General features: G+C 39.4%; 1 protein-coding gene and 1 pseudogene across 1 annotated transcript in view; one reads left to right on the forward strand and one right to left on the reverse strand.

Annotated features, from left to right (window-relative positions):
• Positions 1–22,005, reverse strand: part of ADAMTS12 (ADAM metallopeptidase with thrombospondin type 1 motif 12) — a 451,387-nt gene that overhangs the window by 273,354 nt on the left and 156,028 nt on the right. The window lies entirely within an intron of this gene.
• On the forward strand, positions 1,408–17,159 carry LOC104845713 (protein virilizer homolog; annotated as a pseudogene).

The raw sequence follows: 22,005 nt of genomic DNA on the forward strand, positions 1-22,005 counted from the left end.
CACACACTCTCCTCCCTCCCCTCCAATCCCATCAAAGTATTAGACATCTCAATATATTTGATATTAAATTTCAGTTTGTGCCAGGGATGTGGGGTCCAGTGGGAAATCGATAGCATCTCATAAGGAATTTGTGAATAAAGTGTTCTAGAATCACAGAGCCTAGAGACCTTGAAGAGTCACCTAACCTATGCTGTCATGCCTCTAGGAGAACCACAGGTAAAACCCAGCAGACTGAAAGATAAGAACAAATGGTATTATAAAAGACATAGGAGAGAGGGTGATGGGAAATTCAGGAATTATTAAACTAATTACTTGTTAATTTATTCATTAAAGATATTGGTGATGGTTGCATAACATGATTGATGTAGTTGATGTCACTAAATTGTACATGTGAAAAATGTTGAATTGGCAAATGTTGTGTGTGTGTTTTAATATTTTTACAACAATTTAAAAAAAAGACATAGGAGAGACTTACTAAATCAACTATAACATGCCAGGCCCTGTGTTGCACAATTCAAAGAGGTACCGTTCACATAACGAAAACGTGAATGGCGTGTCTGGAGCTGTGCAGTGGTACCATGCTGCACAAACTCATCATCCTACCTGGGAAGAAATTCCTTTTCACTTGGAAATATCAGAAATTATAAGATTAACCTGTTTCTTCCCATGGTCATGAAGACAACATGGTCAATATATTCTGAAATCATGAACAGGAAAAGAAAATGGTTTGGGATAAAGAAGTACCCCAAGTACCTCCTCATAGTGCATACATCATTAGCAACATACGACCTGTTCCTCATACACATAGGACAGGGGATAAAATCCCACCCCAACTTGCCCAAATGGAGCGTCACTGCGTCTATTACACGACCAGTCAAAGGCTAAGAGCTCTAAGAGGAGTACTGAGCCCCGTCCTCAAGGTTTACCAGCCAGCCAGGAAGACATGGCTGATGTCCGTAAAACAACAGAAAAGAGGACAGCAAAGCTCTAGCATATTCATGTTGAAAGGGGCTTAGTTCCCACACACTCCCAACCTGGCACTTCATCAATGTGGAAACAGAGATTTAGGGAAGCTTAGAGGCTAGCCCATGGCCTCTGGCAGCAATGTGTCTAGAACCCAGACCTGGAGTCCTATATCACAGAGCCCTTCCCCACAGAACACAGCACTGAGTGGTTGGCACTTCCCTAGGTGCTATGGATTCCAGGGCTGTGGCTTAGAGGAAATGGAGGCCAGTGAAGGCAAAGACAGCAGATTGAACTTCTATAATCTCCACAACACATGGTACAGCCCTAAAGACATCCCAGCTCCCAGAATTTGTAACTTTCCTGTTGCTGGTTTTCGAGAGGCAGAAAATTTTGTACTCATTTACTATACAGCCAGGGCCATAAGCCAGCAGAAGTGAAGAGATGACAGCAGTCTTGGGACAAAGAGAGCTGGGAACACTGGGAGGACTCTGGCAGGTATACCCCACCCTCTGCTGTGATGCCAGGAACTGCCTGCTTGACCTCCAAGGAGCAGAAGGGTAATGCCACTGATTCATGAAGATTTTTCAAATTAACCTCTGGAGCCCTACTATCCCATATGCCTTAAGGCAATTCAGGCTTGAACCCAGAAGGCATTCTCTTGATGCATTCACCTAGCAGTTACTATGTGGCAGGGTGGTGTTAGAGACATAATGGTACAGAAGATCTGGTCCCTACCTCCTAGGGCAGAGCTGTCTAATAGAACTTCCGTGATGATGGAGCTAGTCTGTATCTTCACTCTCCAATTTGGTAACCCTTAGGCACATGTGGCTACTGAGCACTTAAAATGTGGCTAATGCAACCAAGGAACTAAACTTTTAATTTCATTTAACTTTAATTACCTTAAATTTAAATAGCCACAGGTGGTTAGTGGTTACCATATTGGACTGCATATTTCTAGCAACTGACTAGTGAAGGCGAGCAATCCATAAGCATATTTATCATACAGTGATGAGGGCTGTGTGTTGTTGTTGTTGTTAACCGCCATTGAGTCGGTCCCTGATTCATGGCAACCCCATGCACGATGGAATGAAATGCTGCCCAGTCCTGTGCCATCCCCATGATTGGTGGTGAATGAGATCATTTTGATCCAAGGGTTTTGATTGGCTGACTTTTGGAAGTAGCTCACAAGGCCCTTCTTCCTACTCACCTTACCTGGAAGCTCTTATGAAACTCATTCAGCATCATAGCAACACAACTGCCTCTACCGACAGGTGGTTGGTGGCTGTGCACGAGATGCACTGGCTGAGAACTGAACCCAGGTCATGGGCATGGAGGGCGAGAATTCTACCACTCTACCACCGATGCCCCATGATGAGTGCTGTAATCAAAGGCACATTTCAGGACTTGCCTGGAAGGTAAAACAAACTGCAAACTTGTTATTTCACTGTAACAAGTTGTGTTTCCTAAACAAGTAAGTCAGGAGCCAGCTGGGGAACACCAATCCACTGCACATAGCTTTGAAGAGCTAACTAGGTACAAAAATTTCACAACTGCCAAAATGAAAATGGATGACCAGGAGTGAATATGGCAGGTGTCAGGAGGCTGCCACCACCCCTAGGCCAGAACAGGAGGGGTGCAGATGTCCCAGCAAGAGCCTGGGACTGGGGTTGTCCTTATGTGGGGTCCAATGTCACACTTCACTTTCAGAGGGTGTTTTTCCCTGAGAGCCCTGGAGTATCAACTGCACGTCCTCATGCTTCTCATATGTCCTTCAGAGGAGCCTGACACAACCTTAGGACCCACAAAACCATTCACTCTGGCAGATCAGAGTCCGAGTAGTAGGTAGAAACAACTCTTCATTAGAAAATTAATGAAATCGGTTCCAAAAGAATACTAAAATCAAAAAGTTACAACACAGCATAATAGAAACAGCGCAAGATGTGTGATTTTAGACAAATTACCTACCATACTGAGCACCAGTTTTCTTATCTGTAAAATGGGGCAAAATCTGTCTTCCTTTGCAGGATTATTACTATTAGAGGCACTCCATGTGAAATGCCTAGCAGAGGCTTGGCATACAGTAAGTAGCCAACAAATAAACACAGTAGATCATGTCATCATAGCATCAGCCACAGCAAAAGCAGAATAACACAGTGACTCTGAGTCCGATTGTCTTGGTCCATCTCTGTGCTGCAACTAACTTCTCTGGGGCTCAGTTTCCTCATCTGAAAATATAGTGACAATAACTTATTCCCTAACTTAAGAATTGTCTTGTGGGTTAAACGAGTTCATGTAAAGTATTTAGATGAGATCCGGCATATAAACCAGTTGCCGTCGAGTCAATTCTGACTCATGGTGACCCCATGTGTGTCAGAGTAGAACTGTATTCCATAGGGTTTTCAATGGTTGATTTTTGGAAGTGGATTGCCAAGGTGCCTCTGAGTGGGCTCGAACCACCAACTTTTTGGTTAGCAGTCAAGTGCATTAACCATTTTTACCACCCGGGGCTTCCTAACTGGCATACAGTAAGTGCCTAATAAATGTGAGATATTAGCTATTATGATAGTCTAAGGAGCATTCCCCCAGATGCCTGGGCCAGAAGTTGAGTTTTTGTAGAAATTCACAGAGACATATTTTAATAAGCTAGCACTTGCCATTCTGGTGAAACTCACCCTTCTCAGCAATTAGCAGAGGGGTCCTGCCCACCCAGCCTGATGAGAGGAAGGTCAGGCAGTGGCAGTGAGCATGAGCCATCTCTGGGATGGGAGAAAGAGCCTGTGCTGGGACCTTAGGCCCCTAGGCACGATGAATGGAAGCACTGTTCCTTCAGCCAAACCACGGAGTTGAGAGCCTGCAAGCAATGGAGTGAGTTATTCTCAGAGAATGATTTGCAGTGGGTTGTCTGAGGGCTGAAGAAAGGAGAGCTGAATGTGTGAGAGGGCAGCAGGGCCCCCGCTAGTAGAAAACTAAAATTTGAAGATGTCAGTTTAAGATTTTGAGCAGAAGGAGGAACACTGAAGTGTGAGTGGATGAAAAATGTAGATAGGATCTGATGGCAGAGTGGCTGGGAGGGAGGAGGAGAAGGAAAAGATAAAGGGTCTGCTAATACTTGAAACCCTGGTGGCGTAGTGGTTAAGTGCTACGGCTGCTAACCAAAGGCTCAGCAGTTCGAATCCGCCAGGCGCTCCTTGGAAACTCTATGGGGCAGTTCTACTCTGTCCTATAGGGTCGCTATGAGTCAGAATCGACTCAACGGCACTGGGCTTTTTTTGGAATAGTTGTCAGGGGAACTTGTCAACCCTGAGTTGACAGAGCCAGGAGGTGTGGCCTCAAGTATGGGACACAGTAACACACACCCAAATCACACTCCACAACGAGATGCTGGTGGGATAAGGAGGGGACGATACAAAGACCCACACAGCGTAAACCTAAAGAATTCTTGGCAGAATCAATTCAAACTCTCTCTCTTCTCCAGGCCTCAGGAGTAACTGTGAGATTTCACGTCTCCCTAGCAAGCAAGAAAGGGTGAGAACTCCTCCTCCTCTATGGAAAGGCCTTTCCTGAGGTAACACGAGGCAGGGCCAGCTGAAACTACGCTAACCAGGGGAGAATCAGCAGAGGGTGGGCATGTACTGGGCGCTCTGGAGGAATCTGAGAGCAGAGAGAATTAATAGGTTTCTCTTTCATTTTGATACAATCTTAGAGCTAGAAGCAATGCCTGAAGCCTCTAGTCAAACCTCCAACACATCGCAGGGAACGGAGGTTGGTTTTCAGCCGATTTCTCGGAAAGAATCAAACTCGATCTCCAATTTTGGAATTCCTCAAATGAATTAAGGCTGAAATCTGCAATAGACTAAATTACCAAGTCTCTAGGTCAACTGTAGATGCTGAGTCCTGGCCTTTTCCTCCTAAACTACTAGAAACAGTTTTGTTTTCCTATAGTAGAAAAAGCCAGGCTTTGAAAATAGGCTGGGTTCAACACTCAACTGCAGCACTACTAAGCTGTGTAGCTTTCCACAAGTGATTTGGTCTCTCTGAGCCTCAGCTTCCTCATCTGTAAAGTGGGGATAATAACACCATCTTTGCTAAGTTATGTTAAGAACTAAATGAGGTAACGTACATAAAAAAATCACACGAACAGTGCCCGGCCTTCAGTAAATGTTGTTATCTCTCTGGATTTCCTCACAGCGACGGCATTTGCAACCAGGAGTTTCCTCAACTTGCAGCATGGTCAACAGTTATTTATTTCTGGAAGGTTTTAGTTCCGAAAGAAAACTTTCTGCTCACATCAGGGTAGAAAAGTTGCCTTTTTCCTATATTTCTCACTTGATGCTATGTGGAACTGAGTGTGTTTACTAAGTTATAATTCCCGAGAGCTGTCAGATTCACTAAATAGTGTACTTAAGGAGGAAAGTGTAAGTCATAAACAGAAGAGCAGCCACTCAGCCCAATAAAGTAGAGCTGTAAAAATTAAAAAATGCCACCACCAAAGAAAGCCAGCCACCCAATGACCCACTAAGTCAAAGGTTCTCTAATTTTAGTGTATAAAAATCATATGGAGAGCTTACTTAAAACGCACATTCCCAGGAGCCTCGACCAGAGATTCTGATTCAATAAATCTAATGAGATACCCAAGAATATGTATTACAGCAGCACCCGGGAGTTTCTGATATAGATAATGCATGGATCACCCTTTGAAAAACACTGCACTATTCCATCATGTGGTGATTGAGAGCTTTTTATCTCCCTTCCTCCCACCCTCAACCAGCTCGAACATTAAGCATGTGAAGAAATACTAGTAATGTTATACATGACTCATTTAGCTCTGCTCAATGAAAAGAAGTTTCAAGTATGGTCCCTGTTTGCAGTTTGTGGGAAATTTTGCCCTGAGTTTGAGGTTTTCAGAGACTATCCACACCTTGGCAAATCAGGAAAATTAAGGTACCCCAAACACACACACACACACGTGCATGCACACACACACACACAAAGCTTAAAAACATTCCAGCAATAGTTATTTATTGTTTTTTTGTTCCTAATCCAAAGTCTAATCAAGTTTATATATTGCATTTGGTTGTTACATAATGTTTCAAATGTTATATAATTTCATATGTCTCTCATGCACATGGTTTAAAAACGGGAATACTCCTTAAAAGCCCATTATGAAAAACAATAATGTTTTGTTCTACCCTTCCAAGTCCCCAGAGGTAACTACTTTTGACTTTTCTACTTTATTCTTCTAAGTTATCTACATCTTTCTAAATAACACACTGTCATTTCATTACCCGTTTTAGACACTGAAGCACTGTGCCTCGTAGAACGGGTGAGGATTTAGTTCCCTTACACCACCCCTCCCCCACTCTCCCAATAGCATTATTTTGGTCAAAGCTTTATAGAGTGTTTACATTATTAAAGCAATGTAAAGGCAGACCTGGTATTCAGCCAGTATGTACTGATAACACCTTATTGGCTGGTATCTATTCTAATAAGTTAGTCCCTATGCTGTATGGGTTATTAAATGCTGTTCTGTAAATGGTGATCAATGCAAAGACAAGTAGCGTGCTCTCCTTGTACTTCATTTCTTGTACAACTTTTTGTTTTTCCTGGAATTTCTATTTACCTTTCTTTTCTTATGGCATTGCCTTCCTTGTTATTGCAATCCATTCTTTTTAAATCCCCAACATACCACATACGATTCTACTGACTTTTTTTTTCCCCTGGAAACATCCCCTGGAGTGCGGCATCTCCCCGTTCATACTGGACTGGCAGCTCCATAGCCAGCTGCCTGGCCATCATCCATGAACCTTCCTTGATGGCTCTTCAAGGTTACATCCATTGATCTGCCTTTGACATCTCTCTCTCTCTCTTTTATTGTTGTTTTTGTTCGACCAGTGATTTTTAAAATTGAGAAGCCTGGTATTTTCTTGAATCTTAATTCCTTTTGGATGGCTTCTAGTCCTTCCTTTTAAAAAGTTTAGGATCTTCTCTTTACCTGTGCTATTCAGAAATTTCACAATTTGATGCCTTTCAGAGGGTCTTCTTGCATTCATGGTGCTCATATATTTTCTTTCTTTATTTATTCAGGCTTATATTTTCCAACACTTAGTCATTATTAGGAGGCCCTGTGTGGTACATACAAGCACTTGGCTACTAACTTTAAGGTTGGCAGTTTAAATCAACCCAGAGGCACCTCAGAAGAAAGGGCTGGTGATCTCCTTCTGAAAACCCTATGAAACAGTTCTACTCTGAAACACATAGGGTCTCCATGAGTCAGAACTGCCTTGAGGGCAACTGGTTTGGTTTTGGTTTAGTCCTTTTTATCAAATTTTTGAGAAATTTCCTTGACTTTATCTTCCAACATTTCTATTAGTATTTTTTGAAATTTCATCAATCTTTTTTTTTTTTTTTTAAGAGAGCTCTTTCTTGCTCTACAGTTGTTCCCTTCCACAAAATCCTCTTCTTTTTTTATGGACACAATATATTCTAGAATATTTCCAAGGACACTAATTAAAGGTTTTGAGGTTTGCTCGTCTGCTTGTTACATTCCTTTCTGCTTCCTGCGTCATCTGTTTTCTCTAAAACCATTTTTCATGTGTATTTACCTTGTTTTGCCTCATTCATGCTGGACGTCTTCTTAAAATGTCTTGATATCCTTGTTTATCCATTATATTTAAGAGAGAGCTGCTAAAAAGCTAGTCAGGTACTCTTGTATGTACGTAGCAATTTTGAGTTTAGCAAATACCTGATCTTTATGACTGGGGGAGTTGCCAAATGCCAGAATATAAAGATCTGTTTTTTGAGCCATCTAACTCTTGCAGAAAAGAAAACTCCAGGCTCCTGCTTAGGGGGATAAATACCTGGCTGCTGCAATTCTGCCTGAAATGGGGAAAGCAGGCAATGATTCTGTTTTCAGTTCCACGCCTCCATCCTTCACCACATCTGGCTGCTGTAGACCTGGGCCCCTCTAGGGTTCAGTGGGTCAAATCGACTCTCCTCTAGTCCATATCCCACCAGCGTGCACACGCTAAGCTGTGATTTGCATGGGCCATTGGTTACTACTTGTATCACTTTCCATCTTCCAGAATTTTGTCAAAATCTTATATCCTAAGAAGGCTCCTCTGTTATTATTGGGAAAGACAGGAAGCTATTGTTCAATTTTTCATCTTTAAAAGCTTTTTTTGACGGTTTTGAAAACATTGAAAATAAAAAGTAATTATATTAATTAGCCATACTTCTAACAGACTTAGACAATGAGTTAATCTTTTCACCAAGATCAAAGAGATTATAACATTAACTTGATATATGTCTTTAACCTGGAAAAGTAAGTCCATTTTTGTTTTAATTAACCACCTTAAAATATTTATGCCCCCAAGATGTGATAAGTAACATAAAACATTAAAAATGCCTAATAATAAAATAATTATACACTAGTATTTTATACACTAAAACACATAGCATTATTATCAAAATCCAAATGGCACAAATAGTTCACTCGACTCTGGAGAGTGTGTGGTGAGTTCCAGAGAATTTTCCGAAGCACCCCGGATGACAGCTGGAGTTTACCCACCATTTGAGACCTTTTCAGTAACCTTAACTCTAATGAGAGTAATGTTCCTACAAGTGAGTTAGCTTGGTGTAAATGCCAACCTGTTTGACAATTAATTCATGACCTCCCAAAGTTACTAATGGATAGTAATTGTTCAGCAAAGCACAAAGGTATAATCAAGAATTTTGGGCCATATCCAAAAACACAAAGATAATGGTTATATTCTGTTTTATACTTCCGTAATTCCCAAATTTGGTACATTCGATATCTATTTCTCTTATAAACAAAAGACATAGCTATTTTAAAGACATGTGCCAGTGGTTATCGCCACAAGACATTGATTTTATAAAATTAAAAACAACTTCTCAACAAAAGAATTACAAAAAGTTTATGTAAATACTCTTCCCTCCAAGAGGTGAAACTTAATTTCCTCAACCCCAACCCTGCCTTTAGCGTCAGCTGCGTTTAGTGGCTTGGTTCCACAGAGTAGAACATTGGAAGAAAAGAAAGAAGTAACTTCATAGTGGAGAAAAATGGCAAATGCTGCCTCAGCCAGATGACCAAGTTTAGCCTCATCAGTGATATCATGCTCATAGTATGTACCCTTGATATGAATGTTGTAAGAATGGCACTCTATGCCTGTGGTCTTTCTCCCACAAGCCCACAACTCCAGTCTAATCATGTGAAAAACATTAGACAAACTCAAATTCATGAATATTCTACAAAATACCTGGCTGAAATACCTTCATCTGTCAAGGTCAACAAAAACAAGGGAAATCTGAGAAACTGGCACAGACCAGAGAGACTAAGAAGAAATGACAACTACTGTAATGTGGTAACCTGGATGGGACTTTGGAACAGAAAGAAAAACTAGTTAGTAGTACTGTACGACTGTTAGTTCCTTAGATGTGACAAATAAGCCACAGTATGGTAAGATATTAACAACAGGAGACAGTGGGTGCCAGGTGTGTGAGAACTATACCTACTATCTTTGCAACTTTTCTGTAAATCTAAAACTATCCTGAAATTAAATGTTTACTTTAGAAAATAGAAACAACTCTTCTTTCTCTTTGTAGCAGCATTAAAATTGATAAAAGGTAGGTGCCAATCAAAACCTGGGAATGGAAATTAAAAATTATTCCACAGTAAAATTGTTCAATTGGCTTTAAAAACCTGGCAAAAAGTAAGTCTACTCCCTCAACATGGCTACTGCATAATGTATCATATTGTTATAATATCATGGTCAGATAGACACTCTCACATCCATCACGGAAGTGAGGACTACTTCTGCCTTTCTGTCCAATTCACACTGAGAGCCCCAGAAAGGCATACTTTGACCCCAAAAATCTACTTGTAAAAATATTTCTGAAAACCTGATACAAAATAAGGGAAAAACTTTGTGCACAGATATTCGTGGCTTCATTATTTATAATGATGAATAATAAGAAACAATCTAAATGATCAACAATATTAGACTGATAAATCGTGCAACATCCACATAATGGAAGATTATGCAGTAAATAAAATATTTAAACATTTTTAATGACATAGAAAAATGTTCATTATAGGTGATTAAATGAAAGAATACAAAACTATATAATTAGCATGATTCCAACTATATAGGAATATACAGAAAATAGAAGAAAGAAATATATATTTTCATATTAATCACAGTCAGTTCTGGATGGTTGGATAATGGTTATTTTCTCTTTCCTACTTTCGTAGAAAGTTTTGAAGTTACCATGTTTTAAAATAATTTTTAAAACATTTGCTACTGCTTTTCTTGGTGAGATTAGATAACAAATTAGCACGTATTGTTTTTATAACCAAATAGGGTGCATTAAAATGTCTTATTACACTTCTGTAAATCAAATGGTTTCAGTGGTACCACATGTTCTATCTAGAAAAAAAAAGCTTGAGGTTCCTAAGTGATTTACACAGGTAGACTGTGATATTGTTGGTATTGTTAGGTGCCATCGAGTCGACTCTGACTCATAGTGACCCTAAGAACAACAGAATGAAACACTGCCCTGTCCTGTACCATCCTCACAGTTGTTGTTATGCTTGAGCCCACTGTTGCAGCCGCTGTGTCAATCCATCTTGTTGAAGGTCTTCCTTTTCCACACCGACCCTCTACTTTACCAAGGATGATGTCCTTCTTCAGGGACTGATCCCTGCTGATAACATGGCCAAAGTATGTGAGATGTAGTCTTGCCATCCTGGCTTCTAAGGAGCATTTTGGCTGTACTTCCGCCTAGACAGATTTGTTTGTTCTTCTGGCAGTCCATGGAATATTCGATATTCTTCACCAACACTGTAATTCAAAGGTGTCAATGCCTCTTCCATCTTCCTTATCCATTGTCCAGCTTTCACATGTATATGAGGTGACTGAAAATGCCATGGCGTGGGTCAGGTGCACCTTAGTCCTCAAAGGGACATTGTAGCTTTTGAACACTTTGAAGAGGTCTTTTGCAGCAGATTTGCCCAATGCAGTACAAAAAAATTGTGATACATTAGGTATATTTGCATGATTATAATTGAAGTGTTTTTCAAATACATGCCATTTCTAATATCCAGTCATCGGTTTGTTCAATTACATTGGTAATTACAGGTTCCCAGGTGTAGTAGCTGACAGCAGGGAAGAGAGGGAATTAGGGGTGAGAGAACATGGAGAGGGAAGAAGAAAGAAATGTCAACAACCCCAGAAAATAAGAGAAGAGAAAATGTAGGACGGGAAGAGAGGACTGGATGGAATAGGAGCAAGGAGGAAAAAAAACAAGAAAGGAAGCACAAAACATGAACTTCTTTCAAATCTATGAAGCTGGAAGTTGGAAATGTCATGAAATAAACTAAGTAACAAGCAATGATACAGGATGAGAGGTGTTTTTAATTAATTGATACACCAACAGGGATATATCTGGAACCAACTTTGTTTAAAATTTTTTAAAGATGAAATGTCCTGGGGGAAGCAACAATTCATGCATACTTTACAAACAACATTCTGTGTACAATGGGATTACACAGGCAATCCCCACATTGTTGAAGTGTATTGCGTTGCTAAGTGCCATTGAGTCTGTTCTGACTCATAGTGCCCTTACGTATAACAGAACAAAGCATTGCCCAGCCCTACAGGATCTTCACAATTTGAGCCCACTGTTGCTGCCACTGTGTCAGTCCATTTCATTGAGGGTCTCCCTCCTTTCCACTGACCCTCTGTTTTACCAAGCATGATGTCCTTTTCCAGGGATTGGACCCTCCTGATGATGTGTCCAACCTGATGACATGTCCAAAATATGTGAGATGAAGTCTCACCATCCTCACTTTTAAGGAGCATTCTGGCTATTCTTTCTCCATGACTGTTTAGATGGCTCTTCAGGCAGTCTATAGTATATTCAATATTCTTCACCAGCACTATAATTCAAATGCATGAATTCTTCTTCAGTCTTCCTTTTTCATTGTCCAGCTTTTGCATGCATATGAGGTGACGTGGTCTGTTGCACCTTAGTCTTCAAGGGGACATCTTAGCTTTTTAAAATTTTAGAAAGTCTTTTCTCTTAAAAAGGAAATGTGTTGTGTTTTTTGTTAATGTTGCTCCAGGCCTCCACTTCCAGTTTCACTTTTTTTACTCTATTATTCAGTTGTTTACCAACAAATAAGCACGCCCTTTCATGGCAAGGAGGGAGGCTTGTAGATAATTTTTGAAAGGCAGATCTCTAAAGTCAGAGGGTGATTTTTAATATAACTGCTTACTACAGAGAAATAACACCAATAAGCTTGTAGAGACTTTCGGATTATCAAAATCCCTATTTCAAAACCTCCCCTGAACAGTAAAAACAAGGAAAATTCTTATAACTAAGTATTTTAAAGATGTCTATTTGCCAGATTATTAGTTTTTGTCAAAGAGAAAAAGTAATAACAGACACCTTCTTTTGATTTTGTTTTGCTTACCCATAAAACCAAATATTCATTGTAAAGAAACTACTGGCAAAAATTAATTGTACCAGTGGTTTTTCTTTCACCCAAACTAGCTAATCTGCTCAAAATCAGGTTTACTAAATCTGAATTTCAAAAGGTGTGGCTGCAGGTGGGTGGAGGGTCAGAGACCACTTTGTAATCTGGTATCAGTTGATCTTAGTAAAAGGGGGAGGGCAGGGTTCAATCAAACATGTTAAGATTAGCCAGAGATGGCCTTTTATTCTTCTCCGTCTTCTTCTGCTTATAAGCTCCATTGCAACTGGCAAACTTTGAAACATTTGCTTTTTGTGGAATCAAAATTGTCACCCTATATGCATATAGAATAACTGTTCAGAATGAATCTTATGTTTCAATTTCTTTGAGATTTGATTCTTTTTATCATTTTTTGGTGTCAGAAGGGGGATTCAGAGCAGATCACTGAGTTGAGCGGCCCATTCTTGATGAGAGATGAAATAACATGGTACCAGTCAGGGCCCCTTATGCCCAATTATTCCCTCACTACTGTTTGGGAATTTGGTAAATGTGCTAAATTCTCCTGGGTTTGAGTTCCACTTCTTTTATATCAAACTCTCTGGGTTTATAACTGAGCAGCCATGGGAGTCCTTTCTTTAGTACATTACTCTGTTGCTCTGTCTGTTTGGGGAAATGGGTTCCCATCTGCTCTGTTTTTTTTTTCACTTTGGGGAATTTCTATTTGGTGTTTGGATTTCAAAGGGAGTTTACCATTTGCATTATCTGAATACTTTCCTTCGACTAGATTCAAGGGATATTGAGCAGAGCTCAGCAAAAGGTGTTGGATTTGATCCAAGGGAGCCCAGGGAATTTTTCAAATGAGTCAACCTGACTGAAAACAGCTCATAATTGTAGTAACTACTTTCGTGTGCATGTATGTTATCTTGTTTTGTGTTGTTGTGTTTTTAAAAGTGTTATGCTTTTGTTGATCATCTAAAAAGGAAAGTCATAAGGTAGAGCAAAGGTATAGACCCTACAAGCCTGTTGTGTGAGCTGGCTCCACAGACTGCTGAATATGTGCTTCTCTCCAAAAATGCCATCCACCTGGGCAAATTTTATGGTGGGTTTCCTATAAAACTGGATGAAATTTTGTCTTTAGGACTTCAGTTTTGATTTAGAGAGAATGTTCAGTCTGGGTTTTCTGTTTTTGTTTTTTCTGTGTGCCATCGTAAGGTCACTTTAAATTTCAGCTCCAACAATAACTGCTTCTTGTGCCAGTCTTATGATTTGGGCTTTCAGTGGCTTCTCTGAGAAACTTTGATACAAATTGGTTCATTTGAAAAGTGCACTGAAAAGGAATGAATTGTTTATTTTGATTGGTATATAATGGGGCCTCAAAAAGACTAAAATTATACTAAATTCTCTAAAAGATTCTTTAAAATGCACAGAAGATAGGGTTATGAAAATGAAAATTTCCCTACCTCCTGATGGTATTATTAAATTAGATTATAATATTCCTTAAAGAGCTTTGTTCTCATTAGTTTAATGATAAATAAGCATCTATATAAATTTAGTCACTTAAATATTCCCAGGAATTGATGCAAGTGAATTTGTTCTGACAAAGGTTTTTCAAATCTACTTAAACACAGTTTAATTCTGTCTTAAAAAAGAAAAAAAAAATGGTTCTTGAAATTATCTTGAACAATTAAGTTAACTTTTGTCTTTCATAAATACCTAGAATTGCCCAGTTCTTCTCCATGACAATGAGCCCCAGAAAGGGAGGGGACAGGATGAGACCTCAAGGCCCTCATACTCTGAGGCCTAAGGCTTGCCCAGGTAGTGGGCCATATGAGCTTTTGAAGAAAAGAGCCCTCCCAATTACAAAAATAGATGATAGATAGATAGATAGATTAGATAGATAGATAGATGATAGATAGATAGGTAGATAGGTAGGTAGATAGATAAACGATAGCTAGCTAGATAGCTAGCTAGATAGGTGATAGCTAGCTATATAGGTGATAGCTAGACAGATAGCTAGATAGACAGCTAGCTAGACAGATAGCTAGATAGACAGCTAGCTAGGCAGCTAGCTAGGCAGACAGCTAGGCAGACAGCTAGGCAGACAGATAGACAGATGATAGACAGATAGACAGACAGATAGATGATAGATAGATAGATAGATAGATAGATAGATAGATAGATAGATAGATAGATAGATAGATAGATAGATAGATAGAAAGAAAGAAAGAAAGAATGGTGGACATTGATGAGGGTTAAAATAAGAAAAAATGCTGTCTTAATGCAGTTATCAGAAACTGGATGGATCCCCAGCATTAAAGACCTATAGACAAGTTCTCTCTATTCTAGAGGAATTTAAAAAAGCCAAAAGATAAAAATTACAATGAGACACACCTGAAATCACCTGGGGACATGCTTCCATCCCTAGCCAGGGTCTTAAGGTTATATTCATATCAATTAATTGGTCAGGATGAGCAGACTTTGTGATTTCTAAAATTTCTGTCAATAAAATCTTAAAAATGAGATAAAGTGAAAGTTTGAGTGAAAATTTAAAATATTTAACTGCACTTTATTTCAACAGTAATTATACATTGTGCTATGTAGGCTTTAATATAGCTTCAAGATCTGGCCAGTTGGTAGACTGGACTATGCAAGCTTTATATGTATAAGTTGCCCGTGGCCAACCCATCACCTTAAATGTCCAACAGCTCAAAGCTGGGACCAAATCAGTCTCCTCACTAGCAGAATGTGGGGCTCAAGAAGTCATGGGACTGCTACAAGCAAGAGTGATAGGTGGATTATTTGAGCTCCTGTTTGCTGTTCATGTCTCATTTTCCCCTAAGTTAAATGCTTTTAAAACTTTGGACAATGTCATTAGTATGACAGTAGGAATGAAAGATTTTTCAGAGGTAGGCAGAGTGAAAAAAGTAGCAATCAAAACTTTTGGAGCTCATACTTTTCGATCAGATAATGCAGGCTGTCACCATTGGCTCAGCTATCCTTCAGAATTGTCATTTCTATGAAACTTATCAGAATTAAAAGACTTGGTGACGATTTAGCAGAGAAGACTTTATCTATTCCTAATTAATGTGAACCTGATCATGACACAGATGCCAGACTTGAAAGAACAAACTCAGAATATGAAAATGACATACAAGTGCCTATGGATATGGATCTTTTAAATCGTCAAATATAAATGAAGGGGAAATTGAAAAGCTTATAAATCTTCTAGAAGAAGCTTTTCATTTAATGGAAAGTGCACCTCATACAATGGTCCAACCTCCTGTTAAGTCTTGCCCAATGACAGCACGTATTACTAGACCTCCAGAGAGGGATGCTCCATACCCTGTTCTCTTCAGGTATCTTCACATTCATCACTTCTTGGGGTTGGTTACCTTGCTTCTGTCAATTCCTATAACAAGTGCTCATCCTGGTGTGCTGCAAACCACAAAAGATGCTTTAAAGTCACAAAAAGGTCTTCTTTTTTATGTCAGAAATGTGAAGCAACAAATTTGTTGATCAAAGCTCTATGTCATCTTTATGATTAAGATGAAGAGGAAGGTCTCCAACCTGATGGTGTTACTGATGATGCATTTACCTTGTGGCTACAGAATTCAACACAACATTGCAGTGTATTACAGAACCATTCAGCCATTTTCAGTGTTGTACAGCCAGTGAGGAAGCTGACTGTTCAGACTCTTGGGAACTCTTCACAATCCTGTGGGAAGATCGGCTATTGGCCATGTTTTCAGTCTTGGGAAAAATCTCCAAAGTCTTATTACTCTAATGGAGTAAAAGCCTTAAGTGACTCTAAGAAGTCAGTAGCTTATAATTATGCATGCATGCTTATTTTGGTGGTGGTTCAGTCTTCCAGTGATGTCCAAATGCTTGAACAACATGCAGCATCTCTCTTGAAGTTTTGTAAAGCAAATGAAAATAATGCTAAATTGCAAGAACTTGGCAAGTGGCTTGAACCTCTAAAAAACCTTAGATTTGAAATTAGCTGTATCTTAAACCTAACTGAGTATTGATAACTGATGATCCCAGAAGGAGTTGGTCTTACCACTGCACTACATATTCTCTGTAATGTGGTAGCCCACCACTTTCTCTTGAAAGTCAGCAGAAAGACCTGAAATGGAATCTTGATGGAGTTCAGCTTTTTTCTGCTGAAGGAATAAAAAAAAAGAAAAAAATGGACATCTTTATTCAGGTTCTACGAAAATTGAACAGTACTCTGACTCAGCCATGGAGGCTCCATGTCAACATGGAGATTACTCTTCATAAACTTACTACCATTTCAACGGCTCACTGCACACTCACTCTTCTTAAAACGGTTAACAGAACTCCTGAGAGGTGGATCCTCTGAGTTTAAGGACATGCATGTTCCTTCAGTACTTGTTACTTTACACATGCTCCTGTGCTCTATTCCCCTCTCAGGTTGTTTGGATAGTGATGAACAGAAAATTCAGAACAATATCTTTAATATGTTACTGACTTTTACACAAGGAGTTAATGAAAAACTCGCAGTCTCAGAAGAGACTTTGGTCTTTAATGTTAAAAGAAGTTCTTCAATCTTGAAGGTTTCTGAGAGATTTTTTTCTGGACTCATACTCCTTTCAGAGCTGCTGCCTCTTCCATTGCCCTTGCCAACAACTCAGGTTATTGAGCCTCATGATGTATCAGTGGCACTCAACACCTGAAAATTGTGGAGCATGCACCTCGTTTTCAAGCAAAGTTGCTTCAATAAATCGTTCGCTCTTTCTCTGGCACAACCTGCTAGCCCATTGAACATACGTTACGGCGTATCTGTGTTCAATTGTGTGACCTTGCCTCACCAACTACACTTTTGATTATGAGAACTGTGTAGGATTTGATTGTAGAAGACTTGCAAAGCACTTCAGAAGTTAAAGAAAAACAGTATTCTAGCCAAACTGCCAGGTTGCTTGCTCTACTCGATGCTCTGGATTCATACAAAGGTAGTAAATTAGCTATTTTGCATCAAATTAATGGAATTATCAAAGGTGGTAAAAGGTATGCGGAGATATTTCAAGACCTATTAGCTTTGGTGCATTCTCCTGGAGACCGTTATTCATCAACAGTGTGTTGATTATATAACATCCATTTTGCAGTCTCTCTGTGACCAGGACATTGCACTTATTTCGCCAAGCTCTTCTGAAGGTTTTATTTCTGAACTAAAACAGAGCAATTATTCAATTCTCTACCAAACAAGGAACTGGTGGCCTCAATCTATGACTGTCTATTGGCTATGCTAGCTAACCCGGAGAGCAGTTACAACTGTTTACTGACATGTGTCAGAACAATGATATTTCTTGCACAGCATGATTATAGATTATTTCACTTAAAAAGTTCTTTAAGGAAAAACAGTAGCTCTCTGCATAGCTTACCGAAATGAGTGGTCAGCACATTTAATAACAACATGGGAGAACCTGCGTCTTCTTTCTTAGAGTTTATGAGACAAATTCTAAACCAGGACACAATGGGATGTTGTGGAGATGGTAGTGGTCTCATGGAAGTAAAGGACAATCATCCATTACAGACAATGAGTATTAACGCTTCAGAGTTAAGACAGCTTCTACAAAGCCAAGAAGAAAGTCCAGAAAATTTTTTCCTTAAACTAGAGAAGTTTGTTTTAGAACATTCAAAAGATGATGACAATCTGGGTTTTTTGTTGGACAATATACTTGGGCTTAAGCAGATGCTGGAATCATCAAGTGATCCTTTACCACTCCGAATTAGAACTTTCAGCTCCAGAATCTCTTCAGAACTTGTTTAACAATAGGGCTGCATATGTGCTAGCCAATGTCATGGATGATCAGTTGAAATCTGTGGTTCACTCCATTCCAGGCTGAAGAGATGATACAGATCTGGATTTTGTAAAGGTTCACTTAATTGAACTCTCTGAAAAATGCTGTAGTGATTTTGATTTGCACTTAGAATTAGAGAGCTCATTTTTGTCAGAACCATCATCTCTGGGGAGAACCAAGAATGATAAAAGATTCTAGCTTGGGAAGAAAAAGACCTGAGAACTTTATAACTTCAAGTGGAAAATCTGAACACATTGACCCTGCCAAATGAGCCCATGTTGACTCACCACCAAGAGAAAAGGCAGGGGCAGATTTGGACAGTGCATATGACCCCATGATATTTTTTCAGAAAAAGAGAAGTAGACCACCATCTATGCATGTGGATGACTTCATTGCAGCTGAAAGTAAAGAAGTGGTCCCTCAAGATGGAATAACCCCACTGAAGTGGCTACTCGAAGTATCACAGATTTCTACTTATAGTGGATTTTCAGGCAATCAAGGAAAATGTGGTGCTTTTCACAGTCAGAACAGATTTTTCCTACCACCTGCTTCAAAGAAAACTACAGTTGTAGAGACGGGACAAGAGGCTCCAGTGGGAGTGTTCAGAATACTCCTAAAGGAACTTACAACAATATTCATGGAGGCCAAGGCAATTTTAACAGGGGTCCTTTTCCACCATTAAGAACACTTAGTTCTACATTCTATCAGCCAAGTCCTGGTGATCCTGCTTCCAGAGGTCCTGGAGGACTTGGACCTTCCTTGGCAAGGGCAAATAGTGGCAGTGGAGGCTCAAGAGGAAAGTTTATTAGTGGAGGCAGTGGTAGAGGTAATTATGTAAGGTCTTTTACATGATAAAAACTCTTTTAGGAACATGCTAAATGTGTATGAACATTTCATGAGGACAATAAAAATAAGACATTGAGGGATCAGTTAGACTTAATAGTGATCTGAAGACATATGAGAGAATATTTTTATCTGAAGAAAGCAGATTTTGTTTGATACCTAACACAAGATTTCAATAAAAATCCAAACTTAAGAAAAAAATTAAACTTCAAGATCTATACAGTTTTTGCTTTTATGACAAAGAAGGGTATACACCTATGCATATCAAGGGATATACATCTATGTATACCTATGTGTATCTATCTATCTATCTATGGAGCCCTGGTAGTGCAGTGGTTAAAAGCTATGCCTACTAACCAAAAGGTTGCCAGTTTGAATCAACCAGTCGCTTCTTGGAATCCCTATGGGGCAGCTCTACTCTGTCCTATAGGGTCATTATGAGTAGGGATTGACTCCATGGAAACAGGTTTGGTTTTCAGTTTACTTATCTATTTATCTATATATCCATGCATTCATATATCTATTTACCTATATATATACTATACAGGTATATATATCCCCAACATGTCTGTCAGCTTGTCATACTGCAGGGGCTTGCGTGTGACTGTGATGCTGGAAGCTATGCCACCGGTAGTCAAATACCAGCAGGATTACCCATGGCGGACAGGTTTCAGCTGAGTTTCCAGACTAAGACAGACTAGGAAGAAGGGCCTAGAACTCAACTTCTGAAAAGAAAAAGCCAATGAGAACCTTATGAGTAGCAGTGGAACATTGTCTGGTACAGTGTCAGAAAATGAGCCTCTCATGTTGGAAGTCACTCAAAAGATGACGGAGAGAGCTGCATCCTTAACGTAGAGTCAACCTTAATAACGTGGATGGAGTCAAGCTTTCATGACATTCATTTGCCAATGTGGCATGACTCAAAATGAGGATAAACAGCTGCAAACACCCATTAATAATAGGAACATGGAATGTATGAAGTATGAATCTAGGAAAACTAAAAATCATCAAAAATAAAATGGAATGCATAAACATTGATACTCTAGGCATTAGTGAGCTGAAATGGACTGGTATTGGCCATTTTGAATCAGACAATAATATGGTCTACTATGCCAGGAAGGACAACTTTAAGAGAAACGGCATTGCATTCATCATCAGAAAGAACATTTCAAAATCTATCCTGAAGTACAATGCTGTCAGTGATAGGATAACATTCATATGCCTACAAGGATGACCAGTTAAATAGCTATTATTCAAATTTATGCACCAACCACTAAGGCCAAAGATGAAGAAATTGAAGATTTTTATCAACTTCTACAGTCTGAAATTGATCAAACATGCAATCAGGATGCATTGATAATTACTAGTAATTAGAATGTGAAAGTTGGACACAAAGAAGAAGGATAATTAGTCGGAAAATATGGCCTTGATGATAGAAACAATGCCACATATCACCTGATAGAATTTTGCAATACCAGCAACTTCTTCCTTGCAAATACCTTTTCCAACAACATAAACGGCGACTATAAAAAAAAAAAATTCTTTTTTTATGCACGTGGACCTCGGCAGATGGAATACATAGGAATCAAACTGACTACATCTGTGGAAAGAGATCATGGAAAAGCTCAACATCATCAGTCAGAACGAGGCCAGGGGCTGACTGTGGAACAGACCATCAATTGCTCATCTGCAACTTCAAGTTGAAGCTGAAGAAAATTAGAACAAGTTCACGAGGGCCAAAGTACGACCCTGAGTATATCCCACCTGAATTTAGAGACCATCTCAAGAACAGATTTGATGTGTTGAACACTAATGACCAAAGAACAGATGAGTTGTGGAAGGACATCATATATGAAGAAAGCAATAGGTCATTAAAAACACAGGAAAGAAAGGACTAAAATGGATGCTAAAATACACTCTGGAACTTGCTCTGAAACACCAAGTAGCTAAAGCAGATGGAAGAAATGATGAAGTAAATGAGCTGAAGAGAAGATTTCAAAGGGTGACTCGAAAAGACAAAGTAAAGTATTATAATGACATGTGCAAAGACCGGGAGTTAGAAAACCAAAAGGGAATAACATGCTCAGCATTTCTCAAGCTGAAAGAACTGAAGAAAAAATTCAAGCCTCGAGTTGTAATACTGAAGGATTCTATTGGGAAAATAGGAGCCCTGGTGGTGTGGTGGTTAAGAGCTTGGCTGCTAACCAAAAGGTCAGCACTTTGAATCCACCAGCTGCTCCTTGGAAACCCTATGGGGCAGTTGTACTCTGTCCTATAGGGTCACTATGAGTCAAAATTGGCTCAACGGCAGTGAACAATGAGGAAAATATTAAAAGACACAGGAAGCATCAAAAGAAGATGGAAGGAATACAGAGTCACTACACCAAAAAGAATTGGTCAATGTTCAACCTTTTCAGGATGTAGCATATGATCAGGAACCAATGGTACTGAAGTAAGAGGTCCAAGCTCTACCGAAGGCATTGGTGAAAAACAAGTCTCCAGGTATTGACGGAATACCAATTGAGATGTTTCAGCAAATGGATGCAGTGCTGGAAGTGCTCACTCGTCTATGCCAAGAAATTTGGAAGACAGCTACCTGGCCAATGGGCTGAAAGAGATGCATATTTATACCTATTCCAAAGAAAGGTGAGTCAACCGAATTTGGAAATTATCAAACAATGTCATTAGTATCACACACAAGTAAAATTTTGCTGAAGATCATTCAAAAGCAGCTACAGCAGTACATTGACAGGGACAAGCTGAATTTAGAAGTGGACGTGGAAACAAGGATATCATTGTTGATATCAGATGGATCCTGGCTGAAAGCAGAGAACACCAGAATGATGTTTACCTGTGTTTTATTGACTATGCAATGGCATT

This window comes from Loxodonta africana, chromosome 2 (genome assembly GCF_030014295.1).
Source record: "Loxodonta africana isolate mLoxAfr1 chromosome 2, mLoxAfr1.hap2, whole genome shotgun sequence".
Lineage (NCBI taxonomy): Eukaryota > Metazoa > Chordata > Mammalia > Proboscidea > Elephantidae > Loxodonta > Loxodonta africana.